Source organism: Octodon degus, unplaced genomic scaffold (assembly GCF_000260255.1).
Source record: "Octodon degus isolate 3935 unplaced genomic scaffold, OctDeg1.0 scaffold00016, whole genome shotgun sequence".
Classification (NCBI taxonomy): Eukaryota; Metazoa; Chordata; class Mammalia; order Rodentia; family Octodontidae; genus Octodon; species Octodon degus.
The window spans coordinates 6,159,485-6,167,947 of NW_004524592.1; the positions used below are offsets into that span (position 1 = coordinate 6,159,485).

Below are 8,463 nucleotides of genomic sequence, written 5' to 3' on the forward strand. Positions count from 1 at the left end.
TCACTGTCTTCTGACCTTTGGTGTAGAGCTTAGATAGAGTTATTACCTTAGCACCAGGTCCGGATCTATGAAGTTCAGATTCCTCCAGGTGGGTGTTGTTTGGATCTGGCTGCTGTGCTCCACTTCTTTCTGCTGCAGGCGTTAGAGTTGAACCCTTTGTGTCACTCTGGCAATATGCTCTGCTCCTGATTCAGCCAGGTGAGTCTTGCCTCTAGCCTCTTTGCAGGGAGTTCTGCTGAAGGGTTCCTCACTGGGCCTGCACTCTGGATCGAATAAAGATCCGCGGGCCCTGGGTGGTCTCACTCACTCCCCGGGCCTGTGCTCTGGGTCTGTTCAGGATCCCGCGGCCTCGGTCAGGCCTGTGCTCTGGGTCTATTCAGGATCCAGCGCCCCGGTCATCTCACTCACTCCCCAGGCCTGCGCTCTGGGTCGAGGTTTTTTGTTTTTTGTTTTTTGTTTTTTGTTTTAACATAGCAGTCTGCATCTTTAATTTGAATAGGAATAACTGTGTAGCTTTCTAGACTGAAGGCACCAAGAGATGTTCTGAGAGAATTCACCAGTTTCCTCTGAAACACAGATCAATTGAACCCTAGCAGCCAATATTAGCCCTGCCTTTAGGATAGAACGAAGTACATACCTTTACTAGAAGGCGGATGACATTGTTTTTTATCCCACAGTCTACAGCTACCACTTTCGTGGGATTTCCTTTGCCGTATACTCTGACATCCTGCCAATTTGAAAAGTAGAAAGTGAGAGGGAATTCCCCACGGCAAACCACAGACCTTTGTCACAAATGCAAATCAAGATGCTTTGCACTTACATTGTTTAAAGTATTGATCATTAGCTATCGGAGAGTGAGCAGGAGTTAACACTGAATTTCTAAGACAGGCACAAATGCCATAGACTACATTTTTTTCCCCTAAAAAAAACATATTTTATTCTTTTACATTCTCTTGGTTACCATCATCTCAAAAATTCCTAAGAAAGTGGTTGCTTCCACAGTCAACAATCAGCTTTTCCGTATTTTGCTTCATTAACAATGCAATTTATTGTTGCCTCTTCTTAGCACTAGACAGATGTGGCACTAGATACATCATGTTTTAAATACCACTAGGTCCTCCACTGGTGATAAAGATCAGATTGGGTAGAGCTGAACCACACACATTAGACTCGTGCAGTGAGGCTAAATGGATAAAATCAGTATGAGAACCAGAGGAACTGCTAAGCTAGCGTAGGCCTCTGGTCCCTTTAGGTTACAGTGCAATCGTTTGCATTTAAATGGTAGATTTCATAAAAAGATCTCAGAACATATCATAATCATTATCTATGCCTTAAGCACTGCTCAGAGGCAGATCGATTTTCACAGGCACTTACACAAGAAGCAGCCCTGAAAGTCATGAAAGGAGAAAGAGCAGAAATAGAGGAAAAGTCTACGGGGCTAGGTGGCCACAGTTTCTGGCTTCAAGGGTCATCCAGCACATCTGGATTAACAATGATTTTATATTTTACCAAAGCCTTTATTAAAGGCACAACCTGACTGTTTAGAAGAGAATTTTACTTCAACTGCAATGTCTGGCTCTCTACAAAGTTCACATACAATGTGAAACTATAGTCCTTGTACTTCATAGAAGAATGTGTCAATATTATTTTCCTCCTGTTGACACTATCTTGGAAAAAAATTATTCCTAGTCTTGCAAAATCTTGGGAACTATTGTTGCACTGATCCGTAAATGCTATAGGTAGTCTTCCTCATCAGATAACTGGAAAACTATAGATTCATTCTTAACCTTAGACTTCCACTACAAAGTAAAGCAACACTACCATCTAGTTGTAGCTATGTCAAATTGCAATTAAAGAAAATGAATAAGTTATCAACATTTCCAAGGCATATAACCAAATAAAAGTCACAAGGTATGCGTCATCTCTAAATCAAGTGCACTTTTTTTTATCATTGCCCTACTAAAATTGTTTAAAATTAGAATTATTGAAAATTGCAGTGATATTAAGAAACAGCCAGTTTTTACCATTCAACGTGATCCAGAATAGTTAAAAATTTAGTTTTGCTCATCTCTACACAGGCATGTCACATCTGTCCTCAGTATAGGTGGCTGCTCTCAGGGCCTTGTCAGGTACCAAAATCTAGAGAAGCTCAGACTTCTCAGGTAAAGGGATACAGTGTTCGCAAAGGAAGTATGTACATCCTCCAGGCATACTTTAAAATCCTTGGGTTACTTCCAATACTTGATACGCTATAAATGCTGCAGTGTTAGTAGTTATTATAGTGTGTCAGTTAGGGGATATTGACAACTAAAACGTGTGTGTGTGTGTGTGTGTGTGTGTGTGTGTGTGTGTGTGTGTGTTCAGTATAGACACAGGAATATTTGTTTGTCTTTTGGTCTGAAATTTTTAGTATTTCCGATCATGGTTGGTTGAATCCACAGATGCAGACCTTGCAGCTGCAGAGGGGCCGCTGTGCACACTCTCCATAGAGCATGACAGAAGAGATACAAGACCTCACAAGCATAATGGCATGAACTTGCCTTAGGTCTGTGCAGGAGAGGAACAGATCAGGCACTGTTTCTCAACTTCGTCCACAGAACTTTTCAAGGTAAATTTTTCCAGGCCAGAATTCCTCATATTTGGAAAATGCCACACTGACCTTCTAGTTACTCGCACCTCTGCCCAGCCCACTTCTGCTTTGCTCCAGCATGATGCTGAATGCTTTCCCACATCTTCCCCTACTGCTGGTCAGCCAATGACATGACCACCCTCCGGCCTTCTCCACTCACCACAGTCAACTCTGTGAATTCATGTGTGTGAGCCCTTCAGTTCAGCTGTGTCAAACAACACATAACTTTTTGACCAAACTTGAGCTTCATAGCTCTGTGGCTCACACAATGTGACTTACTTTCTACCTGAAATGGAGTTTTCATTCCCATTATGTACCTATAACCACAGGCTCTCCCTGTCTTCTACTAAGACTAAACTTCTGCAGCACACTCTCTAACGCACCTGTCCCATTTTGGTGCTGCCTGTACATGCCTGTGGCATTCTGTGTACATCAAAAGAAAGCATTAATCATTGAATTCTGTGCATAGTAATTACTTGCTTGATTGTTCCACTATATTATTATCCTTCTGAAGGACAAATAATGTAGCTGAAGACTCTCATACCTACACTGATGTTCAATCAAGGCCAACAAAGTATTTTTTCAAAATGTACTCTACACCTTCTTGTAAATATGCACTAAACATACATCAATTAGGGTGGCATAATAGTCATCACAAACAGTAATTTTTAAGGCAGTTGTAATTCAATAAGTCATTAAGAGGAAGGAATGCTTTTCCTGCATAAAATGATCACAGTCTGATTTTGATATTGCATGGGCTTTCTAGTAGGATATTAGTCCTTGTTTCTTGGGCAATTCAATGCTCCCTTTACATAAAATTATTAAGGCCTTAATTTAAAGAATAAGAAGTGTATGTGGAAGACTAAATAATAATAGCCAACCTCTAAATCAGGGCATGAAGGTTTCCATGTAAACCTATAAGTAAAAGTTACTAACATTGAATGCATTGAGTTTGCAATGTAAATTTTAGCTGCTGTCTGATTTATTTTCCACCTCAACTGTGGTGCTTCTAGAAAATAATCTAGGCCTAAATAAAAATTTTTATATTACAGAAGGTGCAAGTCTAAAGTGAGTGAGACAAAAACTACAAAAATAGGAAGAAAAATCTCTCACCTTGGTTGAAACCTCAGCAATCAAATTCTGTTTATTTGGATCCACAAAATCCACAGGTTGACCTTCAAATTCAATCTTCCCAAGCATGGTACCCTATCAAATTTTTAAAAGTTAGACAGATAAAAGGAGGCAATGAGGAAGGTGCTGACAGGGTAATATCACAGGGACTTTAAACAGCTGCTCCAAGATTTAGATGTCTTTATAAATAGCCATAACTATCATCATAAGAGCTCCATCTTCTCCAACTGGAAAATGAAGCAATTTGCACCTACAATTTGGGAAATACTCTAGAAAATACAATTAGTTATCCCAGAGCAAAGACCATGGACTAGTACAGGCAAAGTTGAAAGGCATCAGAATTCATGTCACCAAGTCCCATGCTGGTAGACACTGAAGTATGTAGTGTACCTTTGACCCCATGGTACATAGGACTTAAAGACATTTCACAGGAGATATGTGCAAAATAATCCACTCAGAAGAGAATATGGAATGTACAAACCATATTTTAGAAATTGAAAAGAATGAAAACTTAATACACACTTTTATAACATTAGTTCACAAAATCAGTGAAATATAACATGTCACAAGTGTCTAGGATTTTCAAAAAAAATATGCACTGCTTCAGACATGTTAATATCCTGGATGTTCCCAAGGGCCTGAACTTTAAAGAATGTTTAAGAAGATAACAATGTACAGTGTATTGACTATCAAAACTGTCCTATTAATCAGCTGTGAAACTGTCTCATTCATATTTATTTCTCAATAAAAAAATAAATATAAAAAATACAGCCCAACCCCCCCCAAAAAAGAATGTTCAACACTCTGTAAAAGTTTTACAAATAAGTTCATTTTCCTTCTATACTTATTCTTTGAATGAGGTTAGAAAAGCCAATACACATGGAAGTATGGTGGTTACTTTAGTGCTGAGTAAAAGTCTGAGAAAAATAACCAAAATCTCCTTTGTCTCAACACTGCATTACTAAATTTCATGATAGCATATGCTTACTTTTTTAAAACCAAATCACAGTGTCTTGACTATATTTCTGATCTTTAATTTTGATATTTGTTTTCCCACATTTAATTTCCAACCTATTATTACTAGAGGTCAAAATCTATAATATGTATTTTTACTAGGATCTATCATCATTTATAAATAAATAGGCAGTAATGCTCTTTTATTTGTGTTGATCTGTTTTGTATTTTTTTAAAAGCCAAACTGCCTATGAGTAAAGGAGATTTGATCTAACCTAGTGCATCACACAAAAGATGCAACGTAGACTTGGAATGAGTTTTCTCAGACCATTAGTTCTGGGTATATTCTGGTCTACCTGTGATTCTGCACTCTGCATTGAAATCTCCAATACTATTCTCTTTTCAGTCTAGAAGATTTGCCCTTCTTCATTGTTCCCACATACTATTAAGCTAAGAAAACATAAGAATTCACTTGGAATATGTGATGTCACTGACATCTATTTCCGGAAAATTGTGGAGGACTTAATAAAATTAGAATTAAAATATAATGATCATCTAAACCTTCACCATCTTCCTTCTGGTCATAGATAGACGACCATATTGTTACATTCAAAGCCTGTTCTTTCTTCCTAGTTATAGAACTACTGTGGGGTATACATTTGTCTTTGGTATCCTGAGAGGGCTGATTCCAAAACCTTGCTGAAATACCAAAATCTGAGGATGTTTCTGTCTATTATGTAAGTCATAGTATCTGCATATGACCTATGCATATCTTCCTGTTTGCATTAAGTCACCTCTAGATTACTTATAATACTTATAATCTAAGTTCTGTATAAGTAGTTCTCTCTATTGTATCACTTAGTAATGAAACAATACTCTACGGGTTTATACAGATACAATTCTTTTCCAAAGTTTTGGCTGCGTCTGTCAGTGTGGGACCCACTGGCACAAAGGTCCAACTCTGTGTTCTAACAAGGAATCCACTGCAGCTTTTACTGAAGAATCTGTTTCATACTTGTACTTTCAAATTTTGTCATTAATTTTTTATGTAATAACATTCCGGGGGAAAGTTTGAGCTTCAGTTGAAGAATTTAGTTAATATTGGTGAGGAAGTGTTTCTTTCTGACTCAGAATATAAAGACATCATATAGGAAAAAAGTGTCAACTTTCAGCAAGAAGCAAACAGATGGCATTGAGACAGTCTCAGAGGAAGGGGTCAGATGTTGTAGCAATCAAGTAAAAAAGCAGAGAGATAACCTTTCCCTTCACCACCTTAGTCAGAATATAGTCTGAATAAAGATTATATAATTGAGATGACTCATGTAAGGCTCACTTGGCACACCAATGAAATGTAACACACTAATTCTGTGGGTAATTCTTCCCAGAGAACTAAATAATTAACAGCATCAATGCTGTACACTTTTTGATTTGCATTCTTCAGCGAGCAGACATTCAATTTAGGTAAAACTGTCATGCACTTGGTTACCTTCTCCACTTGTTTTACTCAAGTCTTGTCACTGGAGCTGAATTATGAATGTCTCGACTTCGTGTAATCAACATATAGTGGGCTCTCACTAAACTCCTGCCTGGTGAATTAATCTCAAGTCTTCCCAGATACAAACATCCCAAGCAAGTATTCCATCCTCAGAATTATACTAGAAAGAGTAAAGCAAAGAGACAGCAACCCAAAAAGAAGAAACTGGCAGGATTTGCTTTTACATGTTAATGGGTCCCTCAGAAGCTGAGGACAAAAGTATGTGAAGAAAAGGAGATTTGGCTAAAGCTGATGACCACACCTTATCCCGAATGATTTTCGCCAGCATTCTTGTATCCACGCCATAAATCGCAGGAACCTATGAGGAAAAAATCATTGAGACAGTGAAATTGGAGGAAATTAAAAACAGCATACTGTTTTCAAGTTAAAAACTTGGCCTCATCTATCTTTTTGAGCAGTAAGTAATTTCTCCACTCCTTCTTTTCTTTGACCCAGGGTGACTGTGTTGTCAGAACACAGTAAATTGCTGCTCCAGTGGGGCGCAGGATTCTTTATACCCAGGCCCTTCCTCAGAATAAAATAATGAGATATTCTGAAGATAAAACTACTGCAATTTTCTTGCTTTTAACTTAGGATGTTAAGCAAGTAAATATTATATAGTATTTCCTTTGAAACAGTAGACTATACATGCATGCACATGCATAGTGTTTGAAATACATGGACAATTTGTATATGTGTTGTATGGATGAGATATATATTGTGAAAAAACAGAATCCATGAATTCCATAAGCAATAATTTACAAATCTGTGTACTGAGTCAAATGTTCCTGGCACACAATAGGTACTAGGTACATGTTTTTCCTAAAGGGCTCAGTCAAGCAGCCACACTGTACTGACATCTGTCCATCCTCTTATTATGCCAGGCAGCGCTTCCATCAGGAGTCAGAAGCACAAGTGTCAGTTGCCGTCTTGGACCCTCTTCCAGCCTCTGTGTCTGTGACCGTGGAAGAAGATTAAAACTCCATTTAAAAAAAAAAAAAACTAGCAATATAGTAGGCCAGATAGCTCAGCTGAGGAAAGTACCTGCTTAGGCAGATACAGAGGCCAGAGATTGGATCCCCAGCCTGCAGTGCCAGCCCCACCCCTGGGGCACGCTAAGACTGCAAATGAGATTGGGCTTGGTGGCACACGCCTGTAATACCAGAGCTTGGGAGGCTTAAAAACAGGAAGGATCACTACAGGTCCAATCTGTATAGTGAGACCCTACAGACCCTGTACTAAATACACACACACACACACACACACACACACACACACACACACACACACACATAAACTAACAAACCCTTGGTAAGCCCTTGGTTAAACTCACATTTTGAAAAAACACTTCTTCCAACATGATTCTGCTATAGAATGAGGTGTCCCGAATAACCCATAGGAAACAAGACAGAACAAAAAATTCCTGAATGACCAGAATGGAAATTAGCTGTCTATCAGAGAATGACTGAGAAGAAAAATAGCAATGGCAGAGCACATGATATAGGTCACTTCTCCCCTTTTTATTAAAAGGAAATGTAACTTCCTAAAGCAAGACTTTCCTTGTTGCAAAAAGGCAACACTCAGCCCCACTGAGCAGATGCCCATTGAAGGGGGAGCACTTTCTTTTAACCCTACTCTAACAATCATGAGTCCTACAGTAGCTGAACAAAAAGCAGCTGCAGTAACCCTGGAGATGAAACTAAATACAACCCTAGTTCATAACATTAAGCATGTCCAACTTTCAGACAAGGGGAATCCTCTTATTTGATTAGAAGTTAATAATATAAGTATGGAAAGTGTAATACATGGTTTACAGTCTTTTTCTGTATCACTTCAAATATTATCTAAGGATAAAGTCTTGTATGGAATGATTGCATGACCTGCATGGCCGGCTATTCTATAGAACCAGCACAAGAACCCAAGAAGCCAGTTGCATAAATCTTTCCTGGATAAAAGGGCAAGGAGGATTTAGACTGCTCAAGAAAGCAGCAAACTAACACGTTCTCTACCCCCATTGTCAAAGGAGAACTACAACCAGGCATGCATGAGTGCCACCTCATGGATAAATTGAAAATATGTGGCTCTCTGCATGTAAAGGAGAAAGTGTGTGGACAATTTGGCCTATTATAAAAGAAAAGAAAAGAAAAGAAAAGAAAAGAAAAGAAAAGAAAAGAAAAGAAAAGAGAAAGAAAGAAAGAAAGAAAGAAAGAAAGAA

At 38.5% G+C, this 8,463-nt stretch overlaps 1 protein-coding gene across 1 annotated transcript in view; it reads right to left on the reverse strand.

Annotated features, from left to right (window-relative positions):
* Cps1 (carbamoyl-phosphate synthase 1) overlaps positions 1-8,463 on the reverse strand; it is a 105,825-nt gene that overhangs the window by 96,953 nt on the left and 409 nt on the right. The window lies entirely within an intron of this gene.